Here is a 24,242-nt window from a genome sequence, read left to right as displayed (position 1 = left end):
ATTAGGCAAACTGAAACTAATCAATGGAATGTGTCATGGAACTTGACGGTTGATAGAATACATTAATTATATGTATTGTGTGATTGTATATAGAACCAATGTGTTTGTATACGTTATGTGTAGAGGAGGAGAAAGGGGATGCACTCCGCGGTTTAGGGGAAGATAGGGGATGTACCTCTAAACCGGATAGTGTTGGGAGAAGAAAGGGGATGAACTCCGTAGATACAGCTCATATGCTTGTCTAGAAATGTGAAGATAGAGCTTATATGCTTATCTTTGAGAAGTGTGGATATAGCTCATATGCTTATCTGTGGATATTGTAGTTATACATATCTGTTGTAGAATGTGGATATAGCTTGTATGCTTATCTGTGGATATTGTTGTTATACATATCTGGTGAGAATGTGGGTAGTGCTTATAGGCCTATCTGTTGAAAAAGGGAAAATGAAAGGTAACTTGGACTCATAAGTCGTATGGCATAAATATGTGATTTATGTGATTGTATCAGTGTTGACCATCTATCAATTGCTAATATTTTAGTCAATGTTCATGGTTGGTTTAGTATATTTCTACTGGGCTATGGCTCACCCTATATGGGGATATCATTTTCAGGTTCAGGAAGCATGCCACCTCCAAGGACATAGCTTGGGAGGCTAGAGGCGGACTACCTTTTTGGTGTATTACTTTTGGTGTATTACATGTAATTCAAGCCAAGGGCTTAATGTGTATGAGTTAGGACTCTTTTGTTGTAACCAAGTGTTAACTTGGAAAGCTGTAAGCCCGTAGGGCAATTGCTTTTGTTGTTAACATGTAATACATATGTAATGGAAGAATATGGGACTTTTGAATCTCAATGCTTGTCTTATTTAATGGGTTTAATGCTATTAATTTGAGGGCGTTACAACTTGGTATCAGAGCTTACCGGGTTCGAATACTTTGGGTACGTGGGAAGTGATTAGGATCACAATGGGTTTGTCTCGCTTAATAGAGACTTTGATGTAGTATCACATGTAATGTGCTTACTTGATAACATGCTTATGTGTTTATCTGGGTATGGGATTTAATTTCTAGGATGTTGATTGGATCCTTGGATTTCTGTGAGTCTTGTTGGAAAAGCACTTGATCAATGCTGTTTCTAACTGGAACTCTAGTAATGCCTCGGGACTATCATTATCCGGAAATGAAATTCGTAAGTGCTTATGTGCTTATGTGCTTACGTGGAGTGAATTACAGTTGTCCATGCATTAGGACGTGAGTGTTTAGTTTTGGCACATTTTTGAATGTGCTAACGTTCTGTGTTACCTTTATTAGGATGTCAGGACGAGGAAGAGGAGCTAGGCGTGGTAGACCTGCGAGGCAGGAAGTACCGTTACCGGAGGAGGTTCCGGCTGTGCAGGAGGGAGTTGGTCAGGCCAATGTGGCCGAGCCAGTGGGTCAGCAGGCCATGGGTGCTTTGGCCAGAGAGATAGCAGGGGCTTTGGGTATTCTCAGAGCGGGGAATCAGGCAGCTGAGGCTGGGCCTTCGTTCTTGAAGAGGGAGTTCTTCCGGTCTAATCCGGATGAGTTTGTCGGGGATCCGAAGGAGCCACTGAAGGCTGATGAGTGGTTAGAGCAAATGAGTAAGACTTTTGAGATGCTTGCCATCGAGGATGGAGCACTGAAGGTGACCTTGGCATCCTTCCAGCTGAAGGGAGATGCGGGTCAGTGGTGGAAATACGAGAAGGCTCGTGTTGGTGGTACTTGGGAGGCATTTGTGAATGCTTTTCAGGAGAGGTTTTTGTCTGCTGCAGCTAGGGAGAAGCTGAGGGATCAGTTCAGCCGGCTTAATCAGCAGGGCTTGTCTGTAGCCGAGTTTGAGGCTACCTTTACCAGTTTGTCCAGGTTTGCACCGGAACTGGTGGTGTCTGAGGAACGCCGTTGTTCAGAGTTTGAGCGGAAGTTGAGGCGGGGCCTCAAGTTGAGAATTGGTGGGTCATACATTCGAGAGTATAGACACCTGGTAGATGCAGCTGCTCATATGGAGATTATGATGCAGGAGGAGGATGAGGGGCAGAGAGGCTTCAAGAGGAGCCAAGATGGCCAGGCTGATGGCAGGAGGCAGAGGGGTTCTAACCCTCAGCAGTCGCAGGGTGGTGTTGCTAGATCGACCTTCCCAGTGCCGAGTGCAGGCTCCGGGAGAGGTGGTCAGGGAGAGTTTACTTGTTACAAATGTGGCCAGCCGGGTCACAAGGCTTCAGTTTGCCCATTGAAGGGTGGGGGTCAGAGAGCTGCTTCTTCTTCAGCTAGACCGCAGAGTCAGAGTTCGGGCAGGGGGCAGCCCTTGTCTTGTTATCAGTGTGGACAGCCTGGGCACCTGAAGAGGTTTTGCCCGCAGTTGAGTGCCACTTCAGGAGCGTCTGGTTCTAGGCAGACGCAGGGTTTTCAGCCAGCTCAGTCTGTGCAGGCCTCGAGGGCCAATCCGGGAGCTTCGTCATCCCAGTCTGTGCAGCAGTCTTTTGCTCCGAGAGGTGAGCAGGTAGACCAGGGGCCTACGGGGCGCGTGTATGCTGTTACCGCGCCGGATTTAGTACCGGCTCCATCAGTAGTGAGAGGTACTTTTCTGTTTTACAACTCGGTTGCTAATGTGTTGATAGACACGGGGGCATCTCATTCTTTTGTATCTGCTGCATTTGCATCTGTTTTGGAATTGGAGTTAGCATTGTTGGCATCTCCTATTTGTGTGGTATCACCATTGGGTGGTGAGTTGATCCTGAAACAGGGTGTTAGAGGATGTGATATAGAAGTTGATGACTATAGAATTACTTTTCCGTTTGTTGTCATGCCCATGAAGGGTTTTGATGTTATTTTGGGTATGGACTGGTTATCGTCATACCGTGCTGTTATCGATTGCTACCGCCAGAGGGTTACGTTATGTACCTTGAGCGGGGAGTGGTTCCATTTCTTGGGAGACCGGGTTGGTAGTGTTTTGCCACCGCGGTATGATTCGCGAAAGTACAGTGAGCTTAGTAGTCTACTTGCCAGCTTTGAGAGTGGTGAGAGTGGTGAGAGTGGGGAGACCCAGCTTGTGTTGCCAAGGGTGGTTTGTGAGTATTCGGATGTCTTTCCCGAAGATCTTGTTAGTTTGCCACCTCATCGAGAGATAGAATTTTCTATTGATTTAGTGCCCGGCACGGCGCCGATTTCTATGGCACCTTACCGTTTTGCTCCAGCAGAGTTGGTTGAGTTGAAAGTTCAGCTCCAGGAATTGCTAGATAAGGGCTTTGTTCGCCCTAGTGTTTCGCCGTGGGGAGCACCGGCCCTCTTTGTTAAAAAGAAAGATGGGGCCTTGAGATTGTGTATCGACTACCGGAAGTTGAATAGGGCTACGGTTAAGAATAAGTATCCTATGCCCCGTATAGATGATTTGTTTGACCAGTTGAAGGGTTCCCGTTGTTTCTCTAAGATAGGCTTGAGATCGGGTTACCACCAGTTGAGGGTCAGGGAAGAGGATATTCCGAAAACGGCATTCCGTACGCGGTATGGCCATTACGAGTTTCTGGTGATGCCATTTGGGCTTACCAATGCACCGGCAGTCTTTATGGACTTGATGAACCGGATTTTCCGGGAGTTCTTAGACCGATTTGTGGTCGTCTTCGTGGACGACATCCTTATCTATTCGCCTTCTGAGGAGGAGCACGAGGGACACTTGAGAGTGGTGCTTGAGTTGCTTAGAGCCCATAGGCTGTATGCCAAGTTTGGGAAGTGTGAGTTCTGGCTGAGGGAAGTCAAATTCTTAGGCCACGTGGTATCCGGGGAAGGGGTGTCTGTTGATACATCCAAGGTTGAGGCAGTGCAGGATTGGGCACAGCCTAAGAGTGTGTTTGAGATCCGCAGTTTTCTGGGATTGGCTGGGTATTACCGTCGGTTTGTGAAAGATTTCTCCAGGTTAGCGTCACCGTTGACTAGGCTGACTCGGAAGGGAGTCAAGTTTGTGTGGAGTGAGACTTGTGAAAAGTCGTTCCAAGAGCTGAAAGTTAGGTTGACCACCGCTCCGGTGTTGATTATTCCGGAGAGAGGGTTGGGTTACGCGGTTTACTGTGATGCCTCACGAGAGGGTTTGGGTTGTGTGTTGATGCAGGAGGGGAAAGTGGTAGCTTATGGATCACGTCAGTTGAAAACACACGAGAAGAATTACCCCACACACGACCTAGAGTTAGCAGCAGTGATCTTTGCCTTGAAAATCTGGAGGCACTATCTTTATGGTGAGAAGTTCGAGGTGTTCTCGGACCATAAAAGTTTGAAGTATCTGTTTACACAGAGAGACTTGAATCTGAGGCAGAGGAGGTGGATGGAGTTCATCGAGGATTATGATTTTGAGTTGCATTATCATCCGGGAAAGGCCAATGTTGTGGCCGATGCCCTTAGTAGGAAGACCATTAGTGATGTTGCTTGTATAGCCATCCGGGAATGGGAGATGTTGGGAGCACTTGGTGAGTTTGATTTGCTACTGGGCGAATCTGTTGAGGCTGTGGCCTTGTTTTCTGTAGTTGCGCAGCCTACACTGGTGACTAGAGTATTAGAGGCACAGAGAGGTGACCTTGAGGTAGAATCCCTCCGAGAGAAGATTTCCAGTGGGAAAGTTGAGAAGGGTTTGACGGTGTATCCCGACCAGAGCGTGAGATACCGAGACCGTTTGTTTGTACCGGAGTCTTGTCGAGAGGAAGTACTCCGAGAGTTTCATCATTCGCGCCTTGCGGTGCATCCAGGAGGTACTAAGATGTACCAGGATTTGGGTCGCCAGTTTTGGTGGCGGGGTATGAAGAGAGATGTGGCGGTTTTTGTATCGAAGTGCCTTACTTGCCAGCAAGTGAAGGCCGAGCATCAGAGGCCGGCGGGTTTGTTGCAACCCTTGCCTATTGCCGAGTGGAAGTGGGAGCATGTCACTATGGACTTCGTTGTGGGTCTTCCGAGGACTCAGCGGGGTAGTGATGCCATTTGGGTGATTGTAGACCGGTTGACTAAGTCGGCGCACTTTATTCCTATGCGCGTGAGAGATTCGGTGGATCATCTTGCCGACTTGTATGTTCGGGACGTAGTGAGATTGCACGGGGTCCCAGTGACGATCGTCTCAGATAGAGACCCTCGTTTTACTGCTAGGTTGTGGCAGAGTTTGCAGAGTGCCTTGGGCACTAAGTTGACCTTTAGTACGGCCTATCATCCTCAGACTGACGGGCAGTCCGAGCGTACTATTCAGATCCTCGAGGATATGCTTCGGGGTTGTGTCCTGGACTTCAGTGGGACGTGGGAGAGGCACTTGCCATTGGTGGAGTTTGCCTACAACAACAGTTTTCAGTCTAGCATCGGTATGGCACCGTTTGAGGCCTTGTATGGCCGACCGTGTAGGTCTCCAGTTTGTTGGGCCGAGGTGGGTGATGCACCTTTGTTGGGTCCGGAGTTGGTTAGGGAGACGACGGAGAAAGTTGAGCTTATCCGTAGAAGGCTTGTTACAGCCCAGAGTCGGCAGAAATCTTATGCTGACCGTAGGAGGAGGCCTTTAGCGTTTGAGGTAGGTGATCATGTCTTTTTGAAGATATCACCTAGGCGAGGCCTGATGAGATTTGGGAAGAGTGGGAAGTTATCCCCTCGGTTTATTGGTCCCTTTGAGATCCTTGAGAGGATTGGTGAGGTTGCTTATCGGTTAGCCTTACCGCCGCAGTTGTCCGGAGTACATGACGTGTTTCATGTGAGTATGCTTCGGAAGTATGAGCCAGATCCATCACATGTGTTGGATTGGACTGATTTAGAGGTAGATGAGGATGCCTCGTATGAGGAGAGACTGGTTCGGGTCTTGGATAGGCGGGATCAGGTCCTGCGTGGCAAGACCATCTCTTTGGTAAAAGTCTTGTGGAAACATCACGGAGTGGAGGAGGCCACTTGGGAACGTGAGTTGGGAGTCCGCGAGAAATATCCGGACTTGTTTGTTGATTTGTAATCTTGTATTTACATTTTGAACTGTTGTAGAACTTAAGAGCTTTTATATATGTCTTAAGTTGTGAAACATTGACAATGTTTTGGTATTTTGGAAGTATGGTTTGGGGCTTGCCTCATACGGAAGTTGAATGTGACACTATATCTGTTAAATATATTGTTGAAAATGGAAAGTTAATGCGTAATGTTAATGCATGTTGAGAGTACATATGTTGTTTACATATTGTGAATGCCTCTTGTTAAAGGGAGGGGATGACCGGTAATGGGTCGAAGTGTGGAATGTTAAATTGTAACATTGTTTAAAATGGAGGAAACTTGTTTTGAAAACTTGTGCTTAATTTCGGGGACGAAATTCTTTAAGGGGGGGAGGTTATAGCGATCCCGGGTTTACCCTTGTTGAACAGTGATCCGGACTTGTGTCCGTGGATGTTAGTAGTTGTGTATTATCTTGTTTACATCCTTTTTACTTCGTGTTTGAGTTATAGGATGTGTTGGGCGGGTTTGTTACAGGTTGGTTGAGTTTAGAAACCAAAACTAGTTGCCCAGATTTTTGGCCTGTCCGCTCGAGCGGAGATGTTAGCGCTCGAGCGTGAAATACACCCATCCAGTATTTGTTGTACAGTGTTGTACGCTCGAGCGTAGGGTTGGGAGCTCGAGCGGAGGTCTGGTTCTGCAAAAGTGCTGAGCGAGTGCATTCTACGCTCGAGCGGGAGGTTATCCGCTCGAGCGGAAGTCTGTGAGTGTCCGCTCGAGCGGGGTTTTTACGCTCGAGCGGAAGACTGGGTTTAAGTCCCGAAATTTGTGACTTTTCAAATCACTTTTTGCTTTCTCTTCTCTCTCTTACTTTTCCAAAATCACCATTGTTGAGCCTCTCACTCTAGACTCTACCTTCTCTCTAGGTTTTGATCTAGTAGGAGTGATTTGTTCATCTTTGGCCTTTACAAAAAAGTTGTTGATCGTCGAGAGCTTCATTCTAATCTGAAAATCTCGGGTTTTGGAGCACGTTGGGTTTTGTCATCTTCTCCTTTGGGGCTCCGAATTTGAGGTAGGGATATCCTACTCCTCTCTATGGATTTTGTCTTTAAATTTTGGTATTTTGAGATGTTGGGGTTGGTTTGGTAATTTTGTGAAAGTTGGGGGCTTTTGTGTAATTTTACAAAAGTTGGGGTTTTATTCATAATAAACCTGTATGCACGTTTGGCATAGAGAATTGGATCAAATGTTAAATCATTGATAAAAACGGGACCTAAGGGTTGAAATGTTAATTATGGGATTTGACCTAATTACATTGTTTAATTAATTGAGATAATTAATGGAGAAGAATGAGGGAATGAAATGTTGATTGAATATCCATTGTGCATTTATTTTCTGTTTAGAAATAACTGCTTTGGGCTATCGGTGGAGGATAGTCGTGATTGTTGTAGACAATGCATGATGATTAGGCAAACTGAAACTAATCAATGGAATGTGTCATGGAACTTGACGGTTGATAGAATACATTAATTATATGTATTGTGTGATTGTATATAGAACCAATGTGTTTGTATACGTTATGTGTAGAGGAGGAGAAAGGGGATGCACTCCGCGGTTTAGGGGAAGATAGGGGATGTACCTCTAAACCGGATAGTGTTGGGAGAAGAAAGGGGATGAACTCCGTAGATACAGCTCATATGCTTGTCTAGAAATGTGAAGATAGAGCTTATATGCTTATCTTTGAGAAGTGTGGATATAGCTCATATGCTTATCTGTGGATATTGTAGTTATACATATCTGTTGTAGAATGTGGATATAGCTTGTATGCTTATCTGTGGATATTGTTGTTATACATATCTGGTGAGAATGTGGGTAGTGCTTATAGGCCTATCTGTTGAAAAAGGGAAAATGAAAGGTAACTTGGACTCATAAGTCGTATGGCATAAATATGTGATTTATGTGATTGTATCAGTGTTGACCATCTATCAATTGCTAATATTTTAGTCAATGTTCATGGTTGGTTTAGTATATTTCTACTGGGCTGTGGCTCACCCTATATGGGGATATCATTTTCAGGTTCAGGAAGCATGCCACCTCCAAGGACATAGCTTGGGAGGCTAGAGGCGGACTACCTTTTTGGTGTATTACTTTTGGTGTATTACATGTAATTCAAGCCAAGGGCTTAATGTGTATGAGTTAGGACTCTTTTGTTGTAACCAAGTGTTAACTTGGAAAGCTGTAAGCCCGTAGGGCAATTGCTTTTGTTGTTAACATGTAATACATATGTAATAGAATTCTGATGTAATGGAAGAATGTGGGACTTTTGAATCTCAATGCTTGTCTTATTTAATGGGTTTAATGCTATTAATTTGAGGGCGTTACAAATTATGTAAGTAATTTATTTTTATTTGTTTGATTTGTTTCACAAAATTTTTTACACAAAAGATTGTTCCAACATTAAGATAGATTTGAATTATTCTATTTATACAGAATTTTTCGTTTGTTTCATTTTCTTCCTTTCTTCTTCTTACAGAAATTATTTTATGTGCTTATACAAAGTAATATTCTGGTTGGAAAATACAAATAGTAGTAATATACTGGTTGACAAATAGTAGTAATATACTGTTTATTTTCTTTGACGACTAGTAGTAATATACTGGTTATCATTAACAATTTCAGAATATTCATTTGTGAAGTTGGTCAGAAATTAATTTTGATTGTCAAAAATAATTTCTGACATTTCATTAATTAAAATTATGTTTTCAGTATTTTAATTTTTGAAATGTTACAGAAATAATTTTCTGTGTGGAATTATTTTGTTTAAATAAAATTTTATTTTCAAATTAATTAGAAATAAAAGTTACAATTTTTGTTTCTTTTATTTTCACAGAATTAAAATTCTATGTTTATGGTTTAATTTTCTGTGTAGTATTTTAAAATTCTAATTATAATTTTGTTTTATAATTTAGAATTCATGGCTACTGAAACCAGTCAAACTAATGTTCAGACCAGTACTGGTATGGTGATTGCAATTGTTCCAACCTCTCTTCCTGTTGTGACTGTGCCAATTAATCACGGTGAAAAGCCAGAGAAGTTCTTAAGAACTAATTTTAAAAGATGACAGCAGAAAATGTTGTTCTATCTTACTACTCTCAACCTAGAATGTTTTCTCCATGAGAATGCTCCTACTCTGAAAGAAGATGAAATTGACCGACAAGTGGTTGCTGCGGTCGATGCTTGGAAACATGATGATTTCCTTTGTCGGAACTACATCTTGAATGGACTTGATAACACATTGTACAATGTCTATAGCCCTATCAAGACGGCAAAGGAACTTTGGGAGTCTTTGGACAAAAAGTACAAAACATAAGATGCTGGCTCAAAGAAATTTGTGGTTGGCAAATTCCTGGACTTTGTGATGGTTGATTCTAAGACTGTGATCAGCTAAGTTCAAGATCTCAAACACATTTTGTATGACATACATCCAGAAGGCATGTCTTTAAGTGAATCCTTCCAAGTTGCTACCTTAATTGAAAAATTACCACAAGACTGGAAGGAATTCAAGAACTACCTCAAACACAAGCACAAAGAAATTACTTTAGATGAATTGATTGCGCGTTTGAGAATTGAGGAGGACAACCGCAACTCTGAGAAGCGGGCTGGTAAGCATCCAATGGAGTTGAAGGTAAATGTGGAGGAACATACACCAAAAGCAAAGAAATTGAAGTATTTTGGAGAAAGTTCCTCACAAGGCTCTAAAGGAGGAAAAACTAAGAAGTACAGATTCAATGGCAAATGTTACATCTGTGACAAAGAGGGACATCGAGCCAAAGATTGTCGAAGCAAGTGCAAAGGCAAATAGAGATCAAACAAGAAGCCTACTCAAGCCAATATGACCGAAGTGGAGAAAATTTCTAATATCGTAGATGACATAAATCTTTCAGCAGTTGTTTTTTAGGAAAACCTTGTCGAAAATCCTAAAGATGGTGGTGGACACTAGTGATACTCACCACATCGGTAATGACAAAAAGATGTTCACATCTTATTATGTGGTGGACAATGGGGAACAACTTTTCATGGGAAACTCCTCGACTTCTAAAGTTGAAGGACAAGGAAAGATAATTCTGAAGATGACATCTAGAAAAGAACTCATTCTCAACAATGTGTTGCAGGTACCAGACATTCGCAAGAATCTTGCTTCCGAATCTTTGTTGAGCAAGAATGGGTTTAGGCTAGTGTTTGAGAGTGATAAATTTGTACTTGCTAAAAATGGGATACATGCAGGAAAAGGTTACATATCTGATGGCCTTTTCAAAATGAATGTACTGACTATTGTGCTCTCTGCTATTAATAAAAACGCATCTTCTTTTTATTTGCTTGAATCTTCAAATTTGTGGCATGGTAGACTAGGCCATATTAATTATGGATCTTTGCGTAGATTAATTAATATGGAATGTTTACCTAAATTTGTCATTGATTTAAATCATAAATGTGAAATTTGTATTGAGGCAAAATTAACTAAAATTCCTTTTCATTCAATTGAACGAAGTACGAAACCACTTGAATTAATTCATAGTGACATTTGTGATTTTAAATCAATTCAAACTAGAGGTGGGAAAAAATATGTTATCACTTTCATAGATGGCTATATCAGATATAGTTATGTTTATTTAATTCGAACCAAGGATGAAACTTTGAAAACTTTCATTCAATATAAGAATGAAGTTGAAAATCAACTTAGTAAGAAAATTAAAAAATTTAGAAGTGATAGAGGTGGTGAATATGAATCACCTTTTGGTGAGTTTTGTAAAGAACATGGAATAATTCATCAAGCCACCGCTCCTTTCTCATCTCAACAAAATTAAATTGCTGAAAGGAAAAATAGGACTTTAAAAGAAATAATGAATGTCATGTTAATAAGTTCTGAATTACCTCAGAACTTGTGGGGGGAAGCAATACTTTCTATTAATTATATTCTAAATTAAGTACCCTGAAAGAAAGTGAATCAAACACCTTATGAAATGTGGCATGGGAGAGTACCATCCTACAAATACTTAAAAGTGTGGGGGTGCTTGGCTAAAGTGGCTATTCTTAGTCCTAAAAAGACTAAGATATGTCCTAAAACTGTTGATTGCATATTCATTGGTTATGCCAAGAATAGTAGTGCATATCGGTTTTTGATTCATTAGTCAAAACATTCTGAAATGCATGTAAATACTATTATCGAATCTCGGAATGCATCATTCTTTGAATATGTGTTTCCTAATAAAACTGGACAAGAGACTAATACTAATAAAAGATCTTATGATCCTATTACTAGTAATGATCATGAACAAGATTAAGAACAAGAGCAAGAGCAAGAGATAGATCAAAATGAGGAAAAGGAACCTAGGCATAGTAAACGTGCTAGAATCTCAAAATCTTTTGGTCCAGAAAACTTTTTGTTAGAAAATGATCATTTAACTTTCAAATAACCTATGTCCAATATGTCCAATCCTGAGGCTCCTTTGTGGAAAGAGGCTATAAATAGCGAAGTTGAATCTATCGTGCAAAAGGGAATTGGTAGATTTGCCACCAGGTTGTAAACCTCTTGGGTACAAGTAGATTTTTAAGAGAAAAAAGAAAGCAGATGGATCAATTGACAAATACAAGGCAAGACTCGTGGTTAAAGGATATAGACAAAAAGAAGGTCTTGATTACTTTGACACATACTCACCTATTACTAGAATAACATCCATTAGAATGCTAATTGCCATTGTATCTTTGTACCATCTAGAAATTCATTAAATGGATGTGAAAACAGCTTTCTTAAATGGTGAGTTAAATGAAGAAATTTACATGGAACAATCAGAAGGATTTTCTTTTCCAGGAAAAGAAAAGAAAGTGTGTAAATTGGTTAAATCATGATATGGTTTAAAACAAGCGCCAAAGCAATGGCATGAGAAATTTGACAAGGCAATAATGTCAAATGAATTTAAAATTAATGAATGTGACAAATGTGTTTATATTAAAAACACAGACAAAGGTTATGTAATAGTATGTCTTTATGTAGATGATATGCTCATCATAGGTAGTAATAATGACATGACTAAAACTACCAAAAAATGTTAAATAAACATTTTGACATGAAGGACATGGGGATTGTTAATGTAATTCTTGGTATGAAAATTATCAAAACATCATAAGGATATACTTTGTCACAATCACATTACATTGAGAAAACACTTGACAAATTTAGCAAAGATGGTGATCATCTTGCTAGAACACCTGTGGATGTTAATTTGTTTCTTTCTAAGAATGTACAGGAAAGTATTTCTCAATTAGAGTATGCCCAAATTATTGGAAGCTTATAATAAGGGTTCTAAGATATCTCTAGTTTACGCGTTACATTGGCTTAAATTATACTAGATATCCTATAGTACTTGAAGGATACTATGATGCAAACTGGATATCGGATACTAGAGATTCAAAATCCACCAATGGGTATGTCTTTACTCTTGGTGGTGCGGTTCTTTCATAGAAATCTTCTAAACAGACATGCATTGCTAGGTCTACTATGGAATCAGAATTTTTAACTTTAGATAAAGCCGAGGAAGAAGCAGAATGGCTTCGTCACTTCTTTGAAGATATTCCAATGTGGCCAAAACCGGTGCCTGCTACATACATACATTGTGATAGTCAATCAACAATAGGTAGAGCACAAAGTTATATCTATAACGGTAACACGACACATTCGTCGTCGACATAACACCGTGAGATAACTACTCTCTAATGGAATTATTTCCATTGAATATGTGAAGTCTAAAGACAACATAGTAGATCCACTAACCAAAGGGTAAGAAAAAGAATTAGTTGAGAATTCATCAAGGGGAATGGGACTTGAGCCTATTAAATAAGAGTCACCACAACGACAACCTAACCTAGTTGACTGGAGATCCCAAGATCTAGATTCAAAGGGACAACCGAGTTGTGTATGACTCATAAAGATCATTTGGGAGTCAAACTCCTACCCATTTCTATGATAAAATAGTGATGTCTGCAGCGTTTTAGGTTAAGTAATACTTTTAATGATTCTTATATCTAGGAATACCTAGTGGAGTATGGCAAGATACTTTTCATAAGAATCATCTACATGAGTGTGAACTAGGCCGATTCTATAAGATTTGTCAAGGGCTACAATTCTCCAGAGCACTCATGAAAGGCCAGGTTATTCAGGGCCAAAATGAACACAATAGTAAGAACTAAACTGTGTCTGCTAATATTCGGTGTGGGTTCTATTGTCTTGGTTTACACAAATAGCTGAACAGTTCAAGATATCATGTTCACTGGTTAGCTAGTAAATCTGATAGTGTCTCACAAGAGAAGGTTCAAAGCTAAAATCTACCTATCCTTTGCAGAATATCACCGATTTCTGTACTCTCTGTAATAATATCATGTTGTTGTATTTTCTCTCCGTCAAATTCCATTCATGTGGGGGATTGTTGGAAATTATGATTTTTATAGGCTTATTTTGGGCCAACTTTGAGCCTAAATTTGAGTAGAGCCCACATGTCTTTTGGGGTGGGTCCAAGAGGTGATGTGCTCATTGCTGCATGACAAGTCACACGGTGCAAACTATTCGTCAAAACCATTTATGAGTGAATAGGAAGTTGACGTCGTTTTCGGGTTTGTGGAATGGGAAATTAAAGAGTCAAAAGTGGGTTTCCTTTAAATTGTTGTCCACATTGAAACTTTATGAGAGCTTGTTTGTATATCTAAGTCTAGCTGGAAAAACTTGGGTTGGGCACCAAGGGGCACCCCAAGTTTGTAGAAGGGAGGAGTTATAAGCAAAATGGGCTTTGGCTCAAACCACTACATGCATGCGCATGTCGCTGCCGCAGTCTGTCTATCTGGTCGGCCGAGCCGGACCGGGCGCGATTGTGGGTTGTGGGTCAAGTCGGTCCTAATATTAATTTTTTGGACAAAATTTATTTGAAGTTTTTTTTTAAAAATTCTTGTAGGAAAATTATTTTTTCTGAACGAAATTAATTCAAATTTTGTGCCAAATTTGAATTCAAATTTTCTATCCAAACAGTGCCTTCTCCGATTCCATTTTCCAACAGATTTCAAACAGTTTTGAATTCTATATCTATTCAATTTGAAATCTGCACCTATTCACTTCAATCTACACCTATTCGGTTCTACATATTTGAATCTGTATTTGTTCAGTTCAAATTATACATGTTTGGCCTTTCCCAATAGTCACCAATCTACCTATAAATTAAGACCCTCTTCCAGCAGTTTGTTCATTTCGAAAAGTCACTGGTTGCATTCTATTTTTGCTCTCTTGCATATATATTCTTCATATTAGTTTTTCACAAAAATTTTTTAGAGTATAGAACACAAGTTCTAGTTCGCCGTACAGTTTTTTTGGAGTGCTACAACAGTCTGTGTAAGATCATTGTATCCTGGGAGATAGACGTCATTTTATCTGTAAGCACTGAAGCAGGCGAATCTATCTTAAGGATAGAGTATCACTGTAGACACTCCATTTTTGACCGCCTTTAAGACTTGGGCGCCTCAGGTTTATCACTCGATGATGAAAGTTATGCTGTATAAATGTTCGATTTCTTCAACAAGAAGAGCTTCTAAATCCCAACCTTACACCCCATTTTTTTTGAAAAAAACTATTTTTGACCAAAACTATTTTAGACCTTAAAACCTTCTCTTTCAAAATATTTTTGAAAATGTTTCTACAATGTTCCGAGGCTCGCATTTCATTAAAAATTGCATTTTTCGGTAAACTGAGTAAGGACAAAGTGGAAATAAATGAAAGGGGGGTGAACACTTCGAAAAATCTTTAAAAACATCTTATTTAGAGGTTTGGAGTTTGAGAAAATTGGAGGAGAGGGAAGAAAACTAGTTGGGAAAGAAGTTAGGCATCAATCTATTAGGACAAGAATTGAGTAGCCTTCACTAAATTAGGCCTATCTCTTTGTACACTTGGACTTTAGTTGTGAAGCCATCACCATTGGAAAGTGGACTTCTAGGGCTTTAATTTAGACTCAAGAATCTCCTAAAGCCGAGTCTGGATGAGGGAGATATGACCGTTTGAAGTTAGGCATCAATCCGGTTAAGCTAGAAATGAGCAACCTTCACTAAAATAGGCCTATCTGTTTGCACACTTAGAATTTATATGTGAGGCTACCACCATTGGAAATTAGACTTTCGGGGCTTCAATTCATACTCAAGAATGACCTAAAACCGACTCTGGATGAAGGAGATATGCTCATTTGAAGTTGTGCCTAGAAGCAGATTTTTGGTGGCTTGCCGGCTGGCCACCATTGGTGGCCGGCAATTCACACTTCTGGCCTGCCGGCCACTAGTGAAAAACACAGATATTTTTGGCCAGCTATCCCCCAAAAGCTCCAGCTGTTCCAAGCTTGATATTTTCGACTTAAGGGGCTGTTTTTCTATATATATGGGGCCTTCCTTCATGATTTAAGGTTACAAAAAAATCCTTAAGGGCCAAAACTTGAAATTCTCTCTCTATCTCTATCTTGCAACCTATACACCCTCTCTCTACATTTCCTAAACCAATATTCGAGTTCTCCTTGTTGAGATTATTGAGTCCAAATTTCAGCCCTTAAGAGTGAGAACTTGTTGGTTTGTGAACAAAGGTGTTATTCCTCTTCAAGAGGTATAATTTTGAGCACCTTTGCACTACTTCTTTTCTATCTTTTCTTGCTAATTTTGAACTATTTTTCAACTACTTTTACGGGCTGAAGCTTGTGATTTAAGGCTATTAAAGGAAGAGGGGTTAATCACCCTTCTTTGAACCTTGTTCTCTAAGCCTTTGCACTTGTGTTTCCTATCTCTTCATCAACTTTTTTTGAGCTTTATACCACTGATTTTCTGAGATTTTCAGAGGCTAAAAAACTGGGTTTTGAAGTCCCAAAAATTGAGGGGTTACCCACCCCTCCTTTGGCTTGTTTCTAACTTAAATTGCTCCATGTTTTAGCTTGTTATTTTAGCTACTTTTGTCTTCATTCCAACACATTTTTGTACTGTTTTTGGGATGTTTTTGGACTGTATAAACTCTGAAATTTTGGGCTAAAACTTGTAGTTTAAGGCCAATAAGGGGGGAGGGGTGGCTCACCATTCCTTCTTCCTAGATTCCAAGGCCTTTACCCTTGTGTTTTCCACCTTGTTGTCATCTTTTTTTGAGCTTTTAAACACTGACTTTCAGAGTTATTTCAGTGGCTAAAAACACTTTTTGAAATCCAAAATTAGAGGGGTTAGCCTCCCTTCCTTGTGTTTTGTTTACTAACCTAGCATGCTCTATGTTTTTGCCTATTATTCTAGCTTTTGTTAGCTTAATTTCAGCATGTTTTAGGACTGTATTAGACCTATTTTAGCACTGTTTTTAAGTGTTTATTACATTTGAGCTTTGTATTGCATGCTTGTAGTGTAATTGTCCTCATAAGTTTGGTGTTTTAGGCCTTATTTGAGTTGGTTGCATTTATTTAGTGTTTTTCTTACTTGTTCTCACATTTAATCACCTCTGCAACCTCCCTCCTTTCTTGGCTTTTGTTTTGCTTTGAAAGTGGTTTCAAACTACTTGTTTGTTTAAGCATGAGATTGAGATGTCATGCTTAATGGTTTAAGCCCTTTGGGGGTTCATTACCAATGGTATGATGTCTCTTTCATGCCCAAAGCAACTCTTGGTTTGAGTCCTCTTTCCATTAGAGGACTTAAATTCACCTTTGGACTCAATTGATTAAAGAATGGATGGTAATCTAAAATGAAGTAATAAAATTGAGGCTAAAAAGGTGCAAGATAATAACTTGTTTTGGTTCAATTTGACGTTAATTAAACCCTTGAGTCTTGAGTCGTTTCATACTCATTAGTGATGAAAGAGTTCAAGATTCATTGTCAACTACTTCCTTTGATCTTTCATGATAAGGAAGTGATTTTGAGAGTCTTATTTTGTTGCATTCATTGAACTTGCACACTTGATTCATAAGCCATCATGCAATGAAATTGCATCCATTGGTGGTTTGTGAATCAAACTTACTACTCCTTTGAGCTGTTCAAATGATAAGGAGAGGTAAGTTGTGCAAACAAACCCTTGAGAACACACTATCTCTCCTCTATTTGTTCTCTGTTACAGTAGGGAAGTTCTGTCAACAATGGCCGGCAAGCCATCATCAGTGGACGGCAAGCCCTCTGCCGACCACCAATGGAAAATGCAACAGAATAGAGTTAGTCTAGAGGTGGAAATCAATGCAAGTGTTCTACTGTGCAACAGAGACATTCAGCAACAGAAACAGTGCCTTTTCGGGAGGAAATCGCATTCATGCATAAGCCTTCCATCGATCCTCGGGATCCGTGTTGTATATATTACTGTTGTCCTTAAAATAGTGGCTTCATACTTAATTAGTTAGAATAGCTAATTTGTCTCGTGTTGTAATTATTTTAATTAGCTAGAATAGTTAATTACTTCGGTTTGTAATAATTAGTTAAGTAGTTTAGTTATTTATTCATTTTATTTTGTAATAGTTAATTAATTAGCTTAGCTTAGCTAGTTAGCTAGTTAGTTCAATCGGACTCTCCTTCGTGAGAGCATAATGTTGTAATAATGTGCATGTCTTCCAATCCCACGTCTTTCTCCCTCTTATTTACTAACTTATGATGGTTATTTTAGGGCATCATGTTTTGTTTAGCATTCCCCATGTTTGTATCCATTTGTTTTGCATGCACTGAAGCTCGACGCATCATTCTAACTTGCATTGTTAGTTTAAATACTTCTTTGAATACGTGCTTAGACCGCATGCTATCAACTTGATTCATATGCCATATTAGTAGCCGAGCCTAGTAAATTGCATATTGCATAGTTAGGAATCATGCTTTTTTTATAACTCATTTCTCTTTTGGCTTGGAGTACTCGGTGAGCTTTTACTCGTTTTGGCATATCTCGTGTTGATGTTGCCATGTCTAGCATGCTTGCCATGAGGCTAATTACTTAAGTGCTATATTTGCTTGAATGCCTGTGGATGAAGGCTAATTGCTTGAATTGGAATAATTTGAGTAATGTTTATATGTGATCACTTTTTCAAGTGGTACATATTCGAAACACTTTTCAAAACAAACATGAATCAAGTGTTCCAATTCTTGCAAGTTGGTCTATACTTGTGTGTGTGCGCATCACATAATAATGCTAGCCCAATAAACCGGAACAAGAGCATATGATGTACATAAGATTCATATCATTATTAGTAGAGGCCGATCTTTGATCGGGTAGGCGGGGATGCTTTATTCATGACCTTCCCCTCTCATACCCAAGTTCCTGAGTCGAGACAATCTTGGTGATGACAGGCACGTGGCCTTTGGCACGAGTCATGGGTTTCTTAAATTTCTCAAAAATATTTAGGTGGCGACTTTGTATCTGGAAAAGCAGTCAATTTTTGGCAATTTGATTCAAAATTGATTTTCCAAAATATTTGTTGGATTGGGACTTTTTGGTGTTTATCTATTTCATATTGCACTTGTGAGATCAAATTCAGTACCGCGGGAGTCCGATACTGTAGGGCTAGTCGTCCTCCAAAAGGAGCGCGAAAAGTCGAGCTACAATTTCTGGTGACTGTGCTGGGAAAATTAGAGAACTTGACCTGAACTTCATGATGTGACATTTTATCTACACTTATATGTTTCTTTGCCTTGCATTTTCATTGGTGCGTTTAAGTTACTATGTTTGTCATCTGCTATTCTTGGACGGTTTACCAGAGGCTTGCCTAAAAGCTTGCCAAAAGGCTGATTGGTCACGGGCTTTGCCATGATGGGAACACAACCCTAGGATCTGGACTACCGTTGTACCGCTTGATCCTCCTTTCACTTCTCGGTGTTAGGTGTGAGAGGCATATTAGGTAGTCTTGCCGAGGCACTCTTTTTGACCATTTGGCCTAGTTGCATATAGTAAAGCCATAGAGACTGTTCCAACTTAGGACAAGATACTATCCCATATGCAGGATGATGTGATACCGTTTGTTTGAGTTGTAAACCTGTAGATCACTCCAAAGCTAGGACAGGGAAACCCTAACCTCTCATAAAGGTGTTTTGAGTGCTTTTGTGCAAAATGTAAAATCTTTGGAAATGCGTGATGCAATCCTAGAAGAGTCTTAATCTTGAGACGATTCCTTTCAAACTTGAGGATCATATCAAAACACTACTACAAATACAGATAAAGATCACACTTCTTTTGTGTGATGTATGTTTTTTAATCACTTTTTAAGTTTTATTAAAGTGTGATCTTTGAGAGAATAAAAATGATCATTTTAATCACACTTTTTAAGTGTCGTTAAAAAATAATTCATCACATCTTTTAAATGTGATTAATAATATTTAAATCACATCTTTTAAGTGTGATTAAAAACATTTAAATCATATCTTTTAAGTGTGATTAACAACATTTAGATCACATCTTTTAAGTATGATTAATAACTAATAAAACTTGTGATAAAAAAAAAAAAAGAATTCGACATATTTAAAAAATAATCAATATTATTTTTGTACGCGCATTTGAAGAATGTAATACACAATATATACTATATTTTGAATCACAACCATATACTGAATAGAATAATGCCATATATTTCATAAATGAAACTTAAATGTTCAAAAGTATATACAAAGAAATTAATAAAATATTTTTAACTGTGATTACATATATTAAAAAATGAAAAAAACTTAAAAAAACTAAATCCTTGAATTCTTTGACCATATTGTGCATCTCTCCAAGAAATTTCTAACTTGAAAAATAAAAACACAAATTAATTCAAAAACCGCTAGAATCAAAAAATACATTATGAAAATGGAATAAATCTAAAGAATCGTATAACATAGCTCAAGGAAAGAGTCGTCAGAAAGAAAAATATATATAACCACTTCAATTTTAGGAATTAATCAGTGCTAATGCTACTAATTCTAAGTCCCAACATAATGGAGAGTACATCTAGAATTTCAAAGAGCAACTGCTCAATCACTTCGATAATACAAGTCAAATAATTGAAAATGCAACTTAATATGTTTAAATTCTATCATGATTAAAATGTATATGTTATAATTACAATGGCAATTCATGATCAAATATTTGCAATGTAAAACATATGCATGAAATGACACTCACTTTTCATATAGACCCTTAATTTGTCCTTCCAGATCTTCATTGAGAACCAGACTTTTCCTTCTAAGCATGTTCAAAATGTTCCTCACTACAACAGATAGAAGCAATGAAGATGAGTTTTTAAACCAAGAGATGGGAAGTGACAAAGCATTTTCAAGAGTTGTAAATCTTAACACTACCTATCAGAATTTTCCTCCCTCTGGATTTTGTCGTTTGAAATTGATGTGATGTTTTCCTTCTTTTCCCCATTACTTCGCTTGATTCTATTTGATTCTATTCAGCATTTTACTGGTTGATGAAGTTAAGCAAAGCAAAAGGGCCATTATTCTGTTCATTGATGAGTTGCACACTCTGGGATCAGAATGTAACAGGGAATTTCTGCTTAATCTCCCCCATTAATCAGTCAAAGTTCTTAAAAAAAAAAAAATTTAAAAAGCAACAAAATACAGAAATAAAAATTAAATTCACATAAAAGAGAAAAATTCAGTAAAAGTTATAAAGATAAACCTCATCTTGAAAATTATCAGTAATCTTTTTGATCCTCAAGACCTCCCCAAAAATCTGACACTCTTTTTCAATATCATTAGTTAATGCCTCAGCTTCTCCATAGCTGTAATTGCTCACTTGGTTGATATTGAATCTTATCATAGGCTTCTCCATAGCTGTAATAGGTTCGAAAATAACCCATAAATCAGAAAAAAAATTTAGGAGGAATCCATTTGCTAATTCCAAGAATACTATGGCAAAGAAATAGTGAAATACAGGGAAGGAAAATAAACTCTCAAGATTCCAGCATTCTTTCTAATGCTTCAAGAATTAATTTCCACAACAATTGAGTAATTGATGCCGATCCTAAAGTTTGGCATATGGATAAACCTAAATGCCAACAAGCATATTCCAGATAAGGAAAACTTAGGACATATAAGGAAAACTTAGGACATATATAGACAAAATGCACAATTCAACATCCCAAAAACACGAGAGAATACGTTAACAATCGGACCTAAAAGCATATTAGGGTATAAGTAAATAATTCCTCCATTTTTAATTTTTTTTTTACGTCTACCTTCCGTTTGAGAACAGCTAGGCTCTTGGTGTGCATCAGAGACTGGGATGACCCCATTTCAAGGAGGAAGTCCAATCAGTCCACAAAGCAAAGTCTGATATCACATAAATTAGAAGAGAACATAAGCTCTAGGTAAAGCAAAGCAGATAAGAACAACTGCTAGGTATAGGAGAAGTCCAATTGTATATACCATGAATCCCAACAAGAAGATGTCATAATGGTAAGCAGAAGGATTCTTGAGATTGAACTCCTTTTGTTGCGCCATCTGTGAAGCAACACTGTGGTCAAAGAAGTAAACCCTGCTATCATTACAGCTGGAATAAAGGAAGCAAGATGTAAGCGAGAGGAACTTTGGCCATATCCTGCAGTTCTGGTGTAAAAACAATCATCCAGTGTACAAAATGTTTGGAATGAATAGATAACATTTGGTTAAAGATATAGACTAAAAGGGGACTTGACGGACAGTCATAGATTGGTTCGAAGTTCATGAAGGCCATTATTTGATTTCGATTGGTGGCATTATTCTCCATTAGGCCTACACTATAGGCTATAGAGCTTTACCTTGATAACAGTCCAATGGTACAAAGATGCAGATTCCCAAGGAAAAAGGCTAAAGAGCCTCACAAAGATGCAGATTCATAGAATAATAATAATAATAATAATAATAATAATAATAATAATAATAATAATAATAATAGAAACAAAACCAAAAGCCTCACCAATTGTAAGACTAAAGTTCTGATAAGAAATCAAGGAAAAAAAATTGCAACTAACCTTGGAACGACCAAAACCCCAAATGAAAAACAACATTACCTGCATATAAACTCAAGTTAAAATATCAAATAGTATGTAAAACCCCAGAGGCAGCATTTTCAAATTATGCAATTAGCTTTCCAACAACTTCAAAACAGACGAAAGCACCTTGTTTTATTTGTGAACTCTTGGATGCGATATGTCCAATCAAGAGCAATTGAGGACAATAAATTGATTATTTTTGTAAATTTTACGTTAAAACAACAAATTAAGATATTCAAAAAAATAAAAAATAAAAAACTACTTCTACCACACTCTTCCAAGGAATTTTGCAAATTCTTTGAAATTTTAGAGTTTATCACAGATCAAAGGATAAAAAATTTAATCCTACATGACAAAATTTTCAGCACAGTGTAATTATATAAATCATTTTGTGTTTTATGATTTGTAGCAGGTTCAAAGTATCTAAATATATCCACATACCATAACAATATCTTGGGGATCCACCTACCAAGAAAACAAATATTCAAATGTCATTTAACCAAGTTAAGAGATAATTATAGTTTCTAAAAAGAAATAAAAATTCCAAAACCATTGAAAAATGAATTTATAATGAGCCATAACACGCGACTAAAATTATAAGCATAATGCTTGATGTTCCTCATATAATCATTTAAACTAAAAATTCCAGTAACCTGATCAACCAATCACTTTGAAGGCAATTAGTTATAAACAAGTAAAGCTACCTGAAGATCATTGCAAAGGAGTGTGATGCCATCAGCCAAAATCATGTCAACATATGGATTGCGCAAACCCACAATAATTTTGAAACAACAATACAAAGCAATCACACTTCTCTGAAAATAAAAATAAAGATCGACCGTACAAACAACCTTGGAGTTGTAGAAACATTATGTTAATAAATTTGATGGGACAAGTCACAAGAGGATCAAGAAGCAACAACCTTCATTCAGGTTCCAACAATTACCGTGAGCCAAAGAGAGAGAATCATTTTTAGATAATACTTGCCATACCATCACACTCAAGTTGAGAAATGAGAAGCAAAACTCTCAAATATTTTTACAGTGTAAAATATCAAACCTAAGACTTTGACTTTGAAGACCAACAACTCTCTCAAACCCTTATTTACATTCTAAAAGTTAACTCTTAATCAAGATACATATTCACCTGCATATCCTGAGGATCAAGATTAGATATATACTCTTGCATACTATAATCTCCTTGAGTTTTCATCATTTCAAGAACATCAAAAAAAATTGATGAATCTTGGAAAATTTGATTCAATGCAAACGCATTGTGCTTAGCTGTTGTTACTAGTGAAAAAGAAGATACTGAGTCAGGGAATTATTCATCGTAAGATATCTAAAGAGTTATGGCTGTTGATATTGTTCCTATAGATCTACAAGGGCAACTTTCTCTTCTAGAGCCTTTTACTAAATTTATCTTGTCCAAAGTTTAAAAGAAAAAGAAATGACAAATTTTTGGATACTCGTGAAAATTAATAACATTACCAAAAGAAGATACACTAAAATTCTTAGGAAAAAGTTCTACAGATTGCAGCAACACTTATGTCCACTAAATGGAAGAAGAAATGGGAAGTATTAGTGTACGCACCTTCACTGAGGACCAGAACTAGATCACTGTCAATAACAGTTGGGATACAATGAGCAATAGTGCACACGGTGCAGTCCCTAAAATTTGTTCGGATGATCTTCTGGATAAGATTATCTGTAGCTGAATCAACTGAAGCAGTGGCTTCATCAAGAACAAAAATTCTTGCCTGTTTTAGTAAAGCCCGGCCCAGGGAAACAAGTTGTTGCTGCCCACACTCCAATTATCTCCATTCTCTAGAACTACGAATTTCAGACAAATACAATTTATTGACTGGTCTTAGGCAAATGCCAAAAGAAAAGCTTCAAGATGTAATATTAATAATAGAGCTTAAATTTAATGCTCAAATATTTAGTGCAAACACCTGGTGTATCTAGCTTTTTCTCTTTCCGACAAACAAAATCCCCTAGCTGAGACTTCTCAAGTGCCTGTTCCAAATCAAAATAGAATCACTAAGAAGGTGAGTCTTTCTGGTAATCATAACATGCCCATACATTAAATTGGCAAAAAAGTTTGGGAATAAACACTGGAAAGCCAAACTTTAACAACAAATTTTTGGCAAGAATTTATAGAAGGAACTAAGGAATTCATATTACAAAAAATGGGATCACTTGTGATTTCAGAACAATTTAAAATAGTTGTGGCCATCCATAATATCTGGGATATTTCTTCTAACAGTTTATTTTATGG

At 38.2% G+C, this 24,242-nt stretch overlaps 1 long non-coding RNA gene across 1 annotated transcript; it reads right to left on the bottom strand.

Annotated features, from left to right (window-relative positions):
* Positions 1-22,205: 22,205 nt before the first annotated feature.
* On the bottom strand, positions 22,206-23,982 carry LOC145819706 (uncharacterized). The gene is made up of 3 exons (XR_014360472.1): positions 23,917-23,982; positions 22,667-23,794; positions 22,206-22,427 (listed from the first exon to the last, which is right to left on the bottom strand). It is a non-coding gene; the product is annotated as an uncharacterized LOC145819706 (long non-coding RNA).
* Positions 23,983-24,242: the final 260 nt, after the last annotated feature.

Source organism: Camellia sinensis, chromosome 2 (assembly GCF_055761805.1).
Source record: "Camellia sinensis isolate YWXY chromosome 2, ASM5576180v1, whole genome shotgun sequence".
In the NCBI taxonomy this organism is placed as follows: domain Eukaryota; kingdom Viridiplantae; phylum Streptophyta; class Magnoliopsida; order Ericales; family Theaceae; genus Camellia; species Camellia sinensis.
The sequence above is the reverse complement of the archived record's forward strand: the minus strand, read 5'-3'. Positions and strand labels throughout refer to the sequence as shown.